At 40.7% G+C, this 14,768-nt stretch overlaps 1 long non-coding RNA gene across 1 annotated transcript; it reads right to left on the bottom strand.

Annotated features, from left to right (window-relative positions):
• Positions 1 to 13,513: 13,513 nt before the first annotated feature.
• Positions 13,514 to 14,064, bottom strand: LOC126215367 (uncharacterized). Its single transcript, XR_007542129.1, has 2 exons — positions 13,898 to 14,064; positions 13,514 to 13,738 (listed from the first exon to the last, which is right to left on the bottom strand). It is a non-coding gene; the product is annotated as an uncharacterized LOC126215367 (long non-coding RNA).
• Positions 14,065 to 14,768: the final 704 nt, after the last annotated feature.

Below are 14,768 nucleotides of genomic sequence, written 5' to 3'. Positions count from 1 at the left end.
GCTCACAGCAGAGCAGGACACTTAATGCTGTATGCCTGACCTGGTGGTGAAACATTCATTACTAATCAAGCCAGGGTAAAGAAATGCAGAAGTTAATCTCTCAGGGAGTACTGTAATCCAAAAATGTAAAATTATAACTAAAAAGCCATTTCCAATTATGTCTACCAAGCAAATTATGCTTTCAGTCAGTGATTTCTTTTGCCATAAATGACTAGTGAACGCACATGCCTGAGGAAGGTAAATGTTCATACTTTACCTCTGAGAAGCAGCAAAGCCATTACAAACAGCTATGCCCTTAGTCCAATTTATGTTGAAATTATCACCTGGGTATTTTAATTAAATTTGGTCTACTATAAGCAATATGATAAAGGAATCAAAAGAAACACACACACACTGAATTAATTTCTTTATTAACCACGCTCGGATTTCCACATCACCATAGAGGTACCAAGCTTGATGCGTTACTCGTTTTTTACATGGCGAGTTTCCCCAGTAGGCCTATAAACCATGAAACAGACAAAAAGCTACTTCTCGCTGTCTTCTCTTCTTTGGATTTTCACTTCAGAAACTGAATCATCCATTACAAAAACAGATTACATCACTCACAAATCTGGATTCAGTCACTGCAATTCATACCTATTTTACTGTAAAAAATACTGACTATGATGAACGATGTAATTTTGAACATTCAAAAGTTTTCAAATGTGCAGGTTACTGACGTTAGAATAGTTACTGCACAATTTCTGATCACGAAAAAGTTACGATGATTGCAACTTAAATACCGAAGTCATTTGTTATGAGAATACGCCGTTACCACAAATAATCCACATAGATGCATTGAAAGAATCTTTACTGGGTAACATAATGCATCAGAATAATTTCTGTAGATTTACCATACACTTTACTTTTCTTGAGCGTTATAAGATTACTAACGGAAGTTACTTACCGTCCATTATCTGGAATATAAACTATCCTTTCTCCTCTGCAAGCATCTGCTTTTGCAGCAAGTATTGTCAATGTTTTTCCGTGATTGAAAAGCTTTAACGCACACAAATCACAAAACCCGCCATTATACACCCACACCCACAAGGCATTAGCATGTCATGTTCAAAGAATATCCGCGTTTCGAAAACTACCAGCGATCTAGCGTGACGTGCGTCTCGCGGGCCCCGAGGAATCGCTTCATGACGTCATCAACAAGGCTGAAAGCGTGACAGCGCTGCCTGGTGACTAGACCTGTAAACAACTCTGTTGACGTAAGTGACGTCACACGTTGGCTACAGTGTTTATACAGACTTGCCTTCAGCTGTTGTTTTGGAATGTCAAATCAATCCAGATTGTTTGAATGAAGCTTCCGTTAACAGAATTAAATGTAGAAAGAAGGTTTAAATGCGAATAATCTGTATTATGGTGACATGATAAATCCGCAGCGTAGTCAAGGTTACATATTAGAGCCGTACGTGATTGATTGAACCAACTCATTACAAATTATTGGTCGACAGGCAGAGTGATTTATAGCATAACACATATTACGCAAAGCGGACAATGTGTCTAAATGTTTTTAACGCATTAACTGCTGCTTACTAATGTAGGCTAACTACCACTGAGACGTTTGCAGCACGAATTTGTCTTTGAACCCATACCAGCAGTAGCAAATGCGGAAAAACGAATCAAATATGGTAAAGGTTGCGTAGTGGAACGCCCATTGCATTTTTCCAGTTTGTGTACGATATCTGTACGTAATATGCATCAAAACACGTCGGATGCTTGTTCATTTTCTAATATATGTTTTTGGGGCTGACCTAGTAGTGTTATTTTTTTTATTTTGAGAAATGCGTTAAATGTGGGAAAGTGCATTTAAATATGCCACAAACAAATATTAGGCAAAGACACACGTCTGTCTATTACCACAACCTTTATTTCTCATTCGCTGTGTTCCACAACTGTCAACGAAATTATCGCTTTTCAACGTAATGTAGACCTCAGACTATGCTACAAATAAAGTTATTACTCCAGTCAAGATTTCTAGGGAAAAGGGGGCGAAATCCAGTATAGTGCTCTTGCCCAGTTATGTGCTCTTGCCCTGTGTGCGTTACCGATATGCTTAAATTTTGGTCGTTGTTTTTCTGTAAACAAACAGCTGTATGCCAATCACATCTTCCTGTATGTAGTTTCTCAAAAATCTAGTTTATGTGATCTTAAAGTAAAAAGAGCTCAATGAGGGAATATTAATACACTCCTGGAAATGGAAAAAAGAACACATTGACACCGGTGTGTCAGAACCACCATACTTGCTCCGGACACTGCGAGAGGGCTGTACAAGCAATGATCACACGCACGGCACAGCGGACACACCAGGACCCGCGGTGTTGGCCGTCGAATGGCGCTAGCTGCGCAGCATTTGTGCACCGCCGCCGTCAGTGTCAGCCAGTTTGCCGTGGAATACGGAGCTCCATCGCAGTCTTTAACACTGGTAGCATGCCGCGACAGCGTGGACGTGAACCGTATGTGCAGTTGACGGACTTTGAGCGAGGGCGTATAGTGGGCATGCGGGAGGCCGGGTAGACGTACCGCCGAATTGCTCAACACGTGGGGCGTGAGGTCTCCACAGTACATCGATGTTGTCGCCAGTGGTCGGCGGAAGGTGCACGTGCCCGTCGACCTGGGACCGGACCGCAGCGACGCACGGATGCACGCCAAGACCGTAGGATGCTACGCAGTGCCGTAGGGGACCGCACCGCCACTTCCCAGCAAATTAGGGACACTGTTGCTCCTGGGGTATCGGCGAGGACCATTCGCAACCGTCTCCATGAAGCTGGGCTACGGTCCCGCACACCGTTAGGCCGTCTTCCGCTCACGCCCCAACATCGCGCAGCCCGCCTCCAGTGGTGTCGCGACAGGCGTGAATGGAGGGACGAATGGAGACGTGTCGTCTTCAGCGATGAGAGTCGCTTCTGCCTTGGTGCCAATGATGGTCGTATGCGTGTTTGGCGCCGTGCAGGTGAGCGCCACAATCAGGACTGCATACGACCGAGGCACACAGGGCCAACACCCGGCATCATGGTGTGGGGAGCGATCTCCTACACTGGCCGTACACCACTGGTGATCGTCGAGGGGACACTGAATAGTGCACGGTACATCCAAACCGTCATCGAACCCATCGTTCTACCATTCCTAGACCGGCAAGGGAACTTGCTGTTCCAACAGGACAATGCACGTCCGCATGTATCCCGTGCCACCCAACGTGCTCTAGAAGGTGTAATTCAACTACCCTGGCCAGCAAGATCTCCGGATCTGTCCCCCATTGAGCATGTTTGGGACTGGATGAAGCGTCGTCTCACGCGGTCTGCACGTCCAGCACGAACGCTGGTCCAACTGAGGCGCCAGGTGGAAATGGCATGGCAAGCCGTTCCACAGGACTACATCCAGCATCTCTACGATCGTCTCCATGGGAGAATAGCAGCCTGCATTGCTGCGAAAGGTGGATATACACTGTACTAGTGCCGACATTGTGCATGCTCTGTTGCCTGTGTCTATGTGCCTGTGGTTCTGTCAGTGTGATCATGTGATGTATCTGACCCCAGGAATGTGTCAATAAAGTTTCCCCTTCCTGGGACAATGAATTCACGGTGTTCTTATTTCAATTTCCAGGAGTGTAGATCGAAGCAATACTGACATCTCCAAATTGTAAGACTGCTATAGATGGAAGTCACTGATTGTCAGAGTGTGTCAGTGGGAGAAAACATTTGAGCTAAATCACGAAGCTTTAGGTTAGTTCAACTATTACTTCTTAATGTAGTAGGCAGTCACAATTTTCTTCCGTATTTTTATGTATATACATAGTACACAAGCAACCAAATGGTACCATTCCACCCGCAAATAGAGAGAGGGAAGAAAGGCTGTCTATCACCCGAGCCCTGATTTCTCATGCCTTCTAAATTTTCTCAATAGTGTTATACAAAATAATACTCGCACATAGTTTGAAACTACTGGTAACCTATCTAGCATCCAGCCTCTGAGTTGCTTAATTCTGACAAGGGTCTCAAACTTTGGAGCAGTACTCATGAATGTGTCACATAAGTGTTCGATACAGGTTGTCTAAGTGATCTTCCTCTCATTTCCAGTCACAAAACATATTCATCTTCCCAGAGGACGGAAGTAATGACCCTGAAAGCTAGAAATGGTTTTTTTATTCAAGTGCTGTTTCTCTCATACTTTGTACAAAGCATTTCAGAATTTTACAATGAGTACTGGCTCTAATGAGTATAATGGTAACATTAAAACCCTGTTAATTTGAACCTTAGTGTTAACTATCATATGCATCCTTGAGTAAGAACATTACATTTAATTATAATTAGAGAAGCAGAGGCTAATAAAATAATTTTTTTACTTTGTATTTTATTAATATCTTAAGATTTTCAGTTTGCTGCCTGATGTCTTGCAGCAACCTCTTAAAGACTTTCAATCAGAATGTGAAATTCCATTTCCTTCCAGTATTTTGCAAGTTCATTTCACTGAACAGAGTAAAATTACCCCTATTATGGACAACAAATACTATTAGGGAGTAAATATGTTGACACGTAAGTCAAAGACTCCGAAGGCCCTGAAGAGACTTCTGTAAGAAGCTGCACTATCGATTTTACACAATAATTTTACTCACATGGATCAAAAGTTCTGTTAACTCGCCATATCAGATTTGAATAATATCGCAAGCTTTTCATAACAGCCTCCATCACCGTCACTAGTAATGGTACTGGTATGTAATGGTATGGTGTGCTGTAGCAGCACATTAAAAGTGTTTCAATTGAATTGATTCTGCATTATCTCTCTTCCCCATGTCCTTGACATTAATGCTACCAAGTTATGTTCTTGTATGGTAATTAGTTTCCATGTTATTTTATTTATTTATCGTGTCAGAAGCAAACTAAAAAAAACAATATCAGATACATTACTACATACATACATACATTATAGTTTATAAATTAAACTAGTCAAGAATGAAATAAATGAGTAGACACAGATTGTGTTGTCAAACATAAGGTAATATCAATCTATACAGTGGATGCCCAAAAATTTGCAACGTCCAGTGCACTTTGTGTAGCGTTTACGAGGTCCTCCTTGGTGCACACAGTTGGAGGTAATGTGCATTGTAGTAGATGTGTTGATGTCTGCACAGCAGCTCCGCAGTCACGCTGGAGAGAGTCCACCTGGAAGCCCCACCCCTCCAGATTACTCTTGGATCTTGTGACAGAAGAACACAGGCGGTTGAGTGATTTCCAAGTGGACCATTTCTCTGTGAGGCCTGGGGGAAATACTTCTTGCGGGATCAGCCACTCCTGCAGATGCTGGCATCTGACCTGCCATCTCTTCTCCCAGTGTTGATGTGGAGTGTCAGCGAGTGGTTCTGTACTGTGAAGGAAGCTCTTTCTAGACACAAGTCTTTGCTGTGCCAGTTGGTGGCCATGTAGTGGGTGGGCTTCGGATGTTAATGCCTTCATTTCACTCCGTGCTGCTGTATCTCTTCGGATGTCCGGGGGGGGGGGGGGGCTATGCCGGATAAGCAGTACAGTTTTTCCACAGGTGTGGCTCTTAGACAACTCGTAGTGATACGACATGCTTCATTCAGAGCAACATCAACTTTCTTTGTATGTGTAGATCTGCACCATACTGGGCAAGCGTACTCAGCTGCAGAGTAGCAGAGGGCTAATGCGGATGTGTGCACTGTGTCTGGCTGTGCTCCCTATGTTGTTCCAGTCAGCTTCCTAACCATATTGTTCCTGGCAGCCACTTTTTGCTTTGTTTTTAAGCAGTGTTCCTTATATGTAAGAGCATGGTCCAGAGTGACTCCGATGTATTTTGGAGTCTTGCAGTGTTCTAAAGAGGTTCCTTCCCAATCTATCTGCAAGGTTCTACTAGCCTGTCTGTTTCAGAGGTGGAAAGCACAGGTCTGGGTCTTAGAAGGATTTGGTTTCAATTGATTGTCCCTGTAATAGGCAGTTCATTCTTTCAGAGCATCAGTTAGCTTCCGCTCCACCCTCTCAAAGCTGTGATTGCTCGGTCATCTGCATATATGAAGCTTTGTGTTCCTTCTGGTAACGGCTGGTCATTAGTGTATATATTGAAGAGGGTGGGTGCCAGTACACTGCCCTGTGGCAACCCATTTTTCTGATGCCTCCATCTGCTTCTTTGTCCTTGATATTCCACAAAATATCTTCAGTTCTGCAGAAGATTTCTAATTAGACAGGTTAGTTTATAGTCCTTGGTGAGGTTGTATAGCTTCAACAACAAGAGTCTGTGGTTGACAGTGTCGTAGTCGGCTGAAAGATCTATAAACACCGCTCCTGTTATCTGCCACCTTTGGAAGCCGTCCTCTATATGCTGTGTCAAATTCAACACCTGTGCTGTACAGCTCTTCCCTTGTCTGAATCCTGCCTGTTGAGGGATCAATAATGGTTCTATCATATCTGTAATTCTTTGGAGGATCAGGTGGCATAGGAGGGAGATTGGCCTATAGCTTTTGGGGTCATCCCGGTCTTTCCCTGGTTTATGTATAGCTATAATTTTTGCTTTCCGCCAAGATTTTGGTATCTTGCCGCTCTTGATACAATTATTCATTAGCTCGAGTAGCCAGCACTTTGCGCCTGGACCAAAGTTCTTGATCTGTTCACTTCTTATGTCATCTACCCCTGCTGCTTTTCCGACTTTGCACTTACTTAGAGCTGAGTCGAGCTCATTCAAACTGAATGGTCGAGACAGAGTGTTTCCCTCTTGTTCGGGCTCCCTTTCCAGGGTTCGTCTCCCGATTTTACTGGTATGATCAGGTTTACCATTTTTCAAAAGCTGGTATGCGATCTGGTCTGCCTTCACATTTGTGTGCGTATTGATTTGGGAGGGATCATTGTTAAGGTGTCGTAACAATCTCCAAGCCTTTTGACTACTTCTACTCATATTCTGTCATCAGTTTAATCCAGTTCTCTCTTCGCCTCAGAGATTGAGGAGAGAGTATTTTGCGCAGCCAGATAAGTCTCCTCGCTATATGGGTTTTCTTCATATAGTCGATAGTATCCGTACATCAGAGCAGCTGTTTCAGGTGTCACACCCTGCAGATACATTGTCCTACACCCTCTTGGAATTGATGCCCGGGAGCAATGTTTGACAGTTTGAACAAAGCTGTCATACTCTTCAGGAATAGATCGCACAGACTTAATCTCCTTGTCCAGCCTCTTAGCAAATTTTTTCCAATCAGCTTTCTTGAAATTGTATCTCCGTTTGAAATTCACCTCCTGCGGCCTTATTGCTGGAAGAACTTGACACAGTAGTGGCCTGTGTTGCGTCTTTGGTATGGGCGAGCACACTGATTTGGAGCAAAGCTGTGTGATGTCTTCACTCACAAAGAGGAGATCAGGGTTAAATCCACGTTGCCACCTGCCACTGTTGAAGGAAGGGGGGTAGCTTGCTGTCATGTATAAGAGACAACTGGCAGGATTCAGCCCAGGAGAGGACTGCCTCCCCATTTTCGTCATCTTCAGAGTATCCCCACAAATGACTATGGCTGTTAAAGTCACCGATTACTACAGACGTCTTGCTGTTATGGAAGTTCCTGGGTGGTGTGAAGGAAAACGCAGCCGAAGGGGGCTTATACACAGAGGTAGCCACGCAGTTACTCAGCTCCACTGAAATGACTTCGATGTTATTTTCTACGGTGCAGTGAGCACTGATTATCTGAAGCCCTGGTCTTACAAATATAGCACTTCCATACTGAGAGTGCGGTGTTTCTGCAGCTAGTATCATGCCCGGTATTTTTGGTCGTCTCTGTCGCTCATCTCTATGCGTCTCTTGTATACACAGGACGTTGCATTTTTTTCACGGCATAGGTTGGATAGCAGATGTTCTTTGGCTGGTGATATGCCTTCAATATTTATAGATATGATAGTTAAAGGTGGCTCTGATAAGGACCGTTTATTGCCATGTTATAACATGTTACATATAGAAAGTTTAACTGTAACAAGCAGTAGTTTTCTTTGGTGACAATATCAGTTCCAGTGCACAACTGAATTTAAAAATCTTGTGGAGTGACAATCCGTTACTGCTCCTATCTTGTGCTGACAATGAGATGACTTTCATAGAAATACTGAGTTATTTCATTTGTAATACAGTTTCATAGTTTTTGTAGTTGCTCACGATCTTTACACTTGCATGCAATGGGTATAGCATCAGCATACAGAACTATCCTTGAATTTGAGGAGCAGTATTTTGTCATTTACACAAATCAACAAAAGAAAGTATCCCAGTACAAAGTCCTGGGTACCCTGTATTACCTATCAGTAATGTTAGATCTGTGTGTGCCACTCGCAATCCTTATGAGTGAAAACTGATTTGTGTTAGATAAGGTTTTATTAAACTGTGAACAATTATCAGCATAATTACCAGGCGTTATCCCTTAGTATTTACTATCTCTCTCTACAAGCAACTGATAGAGATTAGCTAAAACAAATCTGCAATTTCAGATGGAGGTCTGTCTATATATAAAATTATGTTTCCTTTCCCATCTATAGCTTATCGCAGAAAGTTCAGTAACACCTTCAACACGTAGGAATTACATCTTTGAGTACCAATTATTGCCACTTTTTGCAACCTTACCATGTGGTTTGATATCCCTACTGAAAGATGAGCAGAAATTCTTTGTTAATGGGTGCATAATAAGATTCTTTTTTGGTATACCAATGCTCAGTAATAACTGAAACATCTGGTTTATTAAAACATGCTACTATGTCCAAATCATTGTGCTTATTTCCTAGGCTTGTAAAGTTTTGGAGGATGATCTTGGTTTGCAGGTTGCATTGTATCCACATATTTATTTATTTATTTTTTGTAACCATAAATATCCCCATTAAGCAAATCAGATGTGCTTGTCAAACTGGGAAGAGGAAACAAAAAGACCACACATGTACAAAATAATAATAAAAGGAAAGATTCCAAAAGAGTTCCTGACAGCAAAATGTAAAACTTACTTGTTTTTGGATATATTACTTCTTATATCCTTCATTCAAAAACTTAAGAAGGCTGTTAGTTTAGTGTCTTCAAGGCATAATGCTGTTTCATTGAGCATCGCAACAATCAAGTCTGAGATAGTAGTGTACTACGATACTACCTATGAAGAAATTGATGCACTGGATGTGAAGTGCACAGTTTAGTCTACCCAACAGAAGATGGCCCTGCACTGTTCTATACCATCATGAATATACCTATACATTAGTGATATATTCATCACTGACAGAAAATTGAATAATCACATTTTTGCTTCAAGTTTCTGAAATGGCAGTTGATGAGACCATATCTGAAGAGACAGCTATCAACCCACACTTTCAGCATGAGGTAGGACTAGCAATTACCAGAATTCTGAAATGTGGATCTTGTAAACCTAGAGTTGCTCTAGGAAAAAAAGTAAGATGTGACACGTGTTCCAGATCAAAGATGAGAAAATAAAAGGTTGCTGTATTAGTTATAGCACACAAATATGCAGTGAATAAGAAGTGTGAAATTACTGTGTTCGGCGGCCGCGGTGGCCGAGCGGTGCTAGGCGCTACAGTCTGGAACCGCGCGACCACTACGGTCGCAGGTTTGAATCCCGCCTTGGGCATGGATGTGTGTGACGTCCTTAGGTTAGTTAGGTTTACGTAGTTCTAAGTTCTGGGGACTGATGACCTCAGAAGTTAAATCCCATAGTGCTCAGAGGCATTTGAACCAACCATTTTTTGGCTGTGTTCAAAGCTATGTAGACTTGTTTAATTCCTGGTTTAAGTAATTCACATTATTTCATTGCAGTTTCCTGCTGTCATCCATTAATATCTCAATGTCAACAACTACTTTGTTACTTTAAAACCTTCAACATGTTCACCGTGGCTGACACAAAGGTCAATAAGAGCTACTAACACCGTGCTTTTAAAGTGTCAGCCACAGTGAATGTGCAAAACAAGAACATTTTTGCAATTTAATTGAAAGTCCTAATTCAGCTTCCTTTTTCAGCCATGATTATTTTTAAATATTAAAACTGATGAGAGTTTCATTACTAGACCACTAATTTTGAAATCTGGATGATATCATCCCAGCACTGCAACAAAATGTGCACCATACACAGCAGGTTCAATGCAATCTCTCCTCTCCACAAATTTGCACCTCAGATGTGTTGTATATCATATAATACTACAGTTAATTTTCCATATATCTGACCAAAACCAGTTCTTGTGTGTCCAAGTTTATCTCATCTAGACATTGCACCTTTCCCTTAACTTTAGTGTGCTTTACAATAAAAATTTTATGCACAGTTTTCCGTGTAAATTACCTATTCTACACCTACAGCTAATGCTTGTGTAACCCAGTGTGCCATTCAGGTGGGTTTACTTGTGTGTCAATATAATTGTCAGGTTTGGTATGAAAGGGTTTCTTGAAATATATTCCCACATAAATTTTTTAGTATCTATTCTCAGTTGCAAAATATATTATGCACTGTCAGTGCCATTTCAATGCAAAAATTTTAAATCATTCTGGGGAATATACCAATTACACAGTTCCAGCACACCTCAGAAATTGAATTTTAGTTGCTTCAACCAATGAGAATTACGGACCAAGTCTTCCACTGCCCTATTTTGTGTATTAACCCGTTAGCTGGCATGAAGGTGCCGGTGGCCACAGCAGACTGCTCTGCTGGGACCAGCAGTGATATGGTAACAACCAGGTATCAGCAATTTTACACTTTTATCTTACTGAGGAAAAATATTTACTTATATTTGATGTTCCTTGCCATTTCCAGACTATTTTTGGGTGTGCAGTATTTTTATTTAAATGTCTTACAAAACCAAATGATTAAATGACTACAAAGTTATTCATGAATTCATTTTTAGATACATATTTAACTGTGTAAAGGATAATTCCTGAAACAGTAATTAGCATTCTAGCTGTTCTTTTAGCCACAACTGTACAGATGCATATACTTCACATTCAAAGTTCCTAAATGCCTGCTTAACACATTGACTACCATGCTGCTCACAGCAGAGCAGGACACTTAATGCTGTATGCCTAACCTGGTGGTGAAACGTCCATTACTAGTCATGTCAGGGTCAAGAAATGCAGAAGATAATCTCTCAGGGAGTACTATAATCTAAAAACGTAAAATTATAACTAAAAAGGTCATTTCCAATTATGTCTACCAAGCAAATTATGCTTTCAGTCAGTGATTTCTTTTGCCATAAATGACTAGTGAACGCACATGCCAGAGGATGGTAAATGTTCATACTTTGCCTCTGAGAAGCAGCAAAGCCATTAGAAACAGCTATGCACATAGTCCAATTTATGTTGAAATTATCACCTGGGTATTTTAATTAAATTTGGTCTACTATGAGCAACATGATAAAGGAATCAAAAGAAACACACACACACTGAATTAATTTCTTTATTAACAACGCTCAGATTTTCACATCACTATAGAGGTATTAAGCTTGATGCGTTACTCGTTTTTTACATGGCGAGTTTCCCCAGTAGGCCTATAAACCATGAAACAGACAAAAAGCTACTTCTCGCTGTCTTCTCTTCTTTGGATTTTCACTTCAGAAACTGAAACATCCGTTACAAAAACAGATTACATCACTCACAAATCTGGATTCAGTCATTGCAATTCATACCTATTTTACTGTAAAAAAATACTGACTATGATGAATGATGTAATTTTGAACATTCAAAAGTTTTCAAATGTGCAGGTTACTGACGTTAGAATACAGCTACTACACACTTTTTGATCACGAAAAAGTTACGATGATTGCAACTTACATACCGAAGGCATTTGTTATGAGAATACGCCATTACCACAAATAATCCACATAGATACATTGAAAGAAACTTTACTGGGTAACATAATGCATCAGAATACTATAGGCACAAAGAATGAAATTTCTGTAGATTTACCATACACTTTACTTTTCTTGAGCATTATAAGATTACTAACGGAAGTTACTTACCGTCTTACTGGAATATAAACTATCCTTTCTCCTCAGCAAACATCTGCTTTTGCAGCAAGTATTATCAATTTTTTTCCGTGATTGAAAAGCTTTAACGCACACAAATCACAAAACCCGCCATTATACACACACACCCACAATGCATTAGCATGTCATGTTCAAAGAATATCCGCATTTCGAAAACTACCAGCGATATTGGCTAGCGTAAGAGACGACGTCATGTCATGATGTGAGGTCATGATTCCTCGGGGCCCGCGAGACGCTAGTATCTCTGCGACACGCTATCGAGTGAAACTGCGATTTCCGTGACAAGTCGCAACTAAGAGTCACAAGTACCAATTAAAAAGCGCAGTTAGCACTGCCATCTGTTGAGCAATGTTCATACTACGCTATTCGCTACCGAGACAAACTGCGATTTCTGTGACAAATCGCAACTAAGAGTCGCAAGTAGCAACTAAAAAGCGCAGTTAACATACTTTTCCTAGTGCCATCTGTTGACTGACGTACGTACTTCGTTATGAGAGCCTTGTGCTTCACGAGATTGATGTGATGTGCTGTGTGTGCATATGAAGGGCTTATTTCAATAGTGGTACTAGTCCATTTTTGCTCATTTTGAGATACAGAGTCGTAAAGTTAAATGAGTGCTGAAAAATCTGCAGTTGAGATACCAGAAATATTGAAGCATATGGCTTCTTGCTAGAGATGAACCTTTATTTATGTTTGTTTGGATCATTAATTTCAGAAGCATTATAGACAGAAAAGTGGAGGTAATGGACTTGTACCACTATTGAAATAAGCCCTTCATATTATATGACGACATGCACATTCGGCATCAGTCAAATACTGCTGTGACTCTGAATGTATTATATTAATAAGAAGCAACATTGCCTTTTTCTCCTGAAAATATCAAGTAATGTAACAAATGTGTTTGACTCTGCTTCCAATATGACAGTTTTGGCTACTACTCCACATGCCTACAGGACTTTGCAATGTTAACACAGCAGAACTCAGACATCCGTATAAGTGTAGTGAAATGAAAACAGTATTATGGAGTCATATGAATGCCTCACTTTTGTTCCGACACAGTTTAAGACTCAGGAGAAATGTTTTACACCTGGTGTTCTACATGGCAACTTCACACACAAGAACTTTTTGCCGACACTACTACCACCTACATAAGTAAGCTTTTCCTGTGTTACTTTTAAGTAATGCACTTATGGGAGCCTTTATATTTAATGAAGTAACAGCTTTTTCATGAGGTGAGAAAACATTTTATTTTCCAAGCACAGATAAAAGAACTCACAAGAATAAACAACACGTAACCAAGCCGACTACGGCAAAGATAAAAATCTGTCAGCTACAGCTTTCACCCGCTGTTTTTGGCGCAGTGGATAAATGACGTCGCCACACACTTAAAGGGGGGGAGGGGGGCACGTCGCTATCCAACAAGTGTTTACCAATAAGTAAGTGGCGGAAAATTACGGGTATTGGACGGCTTAACATGTGGAAAATGAGATTTTTATTATTCACTCACTGTATTTAACATTTATTATTCGTTTAAAATTGCACAACAATTTCAATAAAACACAGTTTAATCACTCACACACTTATTTCACTTTTAAACTGCAAATCCTCTAAGAGCTGTCTTGAATCTTCACGAGTCTCTCTCAACAGCCTTGATGTGGATAGATACGTACAGCAACCAGTAATCAGAGTCAGAACTGCGTCTGCAAAAACACAAGGAGTATTAAACAATTTTTGCTGTCACTAATTACTAGCAATATAATTGACAGAGTGGATTGCTAATATTTGCTATAATGAATGTCACATTTGCAAGAACTATCTCACTGAAGTAATTAAGTCCATCGAAAAGCTTAGAAACTAACCTCTCGTCTGACGAAAACGGTCTAAAGACGCAGTGGCAATTTCTTCAGATCTGCTGACAACGATATTTTGAGTTATGACTTTACTGAGTGACTGAAATGTAGTTCAGGTACCTGTGAACATAACAATATGTTAGAATTCATTTTCTAAACACGAACTATTACGATACTGTACGGCTACTTACATATTAATTACACTATTAATGTTTTCACAGTTGTTTCTTAAATACAAAATTAAAGCCAACGGAAGAAAAAACGTAAAACATACTTGCCAATGACAGGTTTGTTGAGATGCAATTTTCTGTGTTGACAGATGTAACTTTTTCATACGGTGGTAAGTCGCAGAAATCGCAAGAGTAACACAAATCGCAGAAGTAGCAGAAGTGACAGAAATCGCAGAAGTCACAGAAATCGCAGAAGTCACAGAAATCGCAGAAGTCGCAGGAATCGCAGAAGTAGCAGAAGTCGCAGAAGTAGCAGAGGTCGCAGAAATCGCGGAAGTAGCAGAAATCGCAATGGCGGAGGGATACACGACCTATGTTCCTTAACTGCGACTCTTAACTGCGACAAATCACAGTTAAGAATAACAGATACTGAAAAGTAGCATTCACAGAAATCACTGATATCGGAAAATCGCAGTTTAGCCCATCACTATCAGAAAGGCTGAAAGTGTGACAGCGCTGCCTGGTGACTAGACCTGTAAACAACTCTGTTGACGTAAATGGCTTATCACCATGGAGGTATAAGGAGGGGAGATTTTCAAGAATTTCAAGAATTTTATTCACCATAGATCATTTTACAATGATATTGGCTTCGTCATACAAGATGTACTGGTACATACAGAATAACAAAATAAACTTCTGTCAATACATTA

Source organism: Schistocerca nitens, chromosome 12, assembly GCF_023898315.1.
Source record: "Schistocerca nitens isolate TAMUIC-IGC-003100 chromosome 12, iqSchNite1.1, whole genome shotgun sequence".
In the NCBI taxonomy this organism is placed as follows: Eukaryota; Metazoa; Arthropoda; class Insecta; order Orthoptera; family Acrididae; genus Schistocerca; species Schistocerca nitens.
Note: the sequence above shows the minus strand (reverse complement) of the source record. Positions and strands in the feature narration are given on the sequence as shown.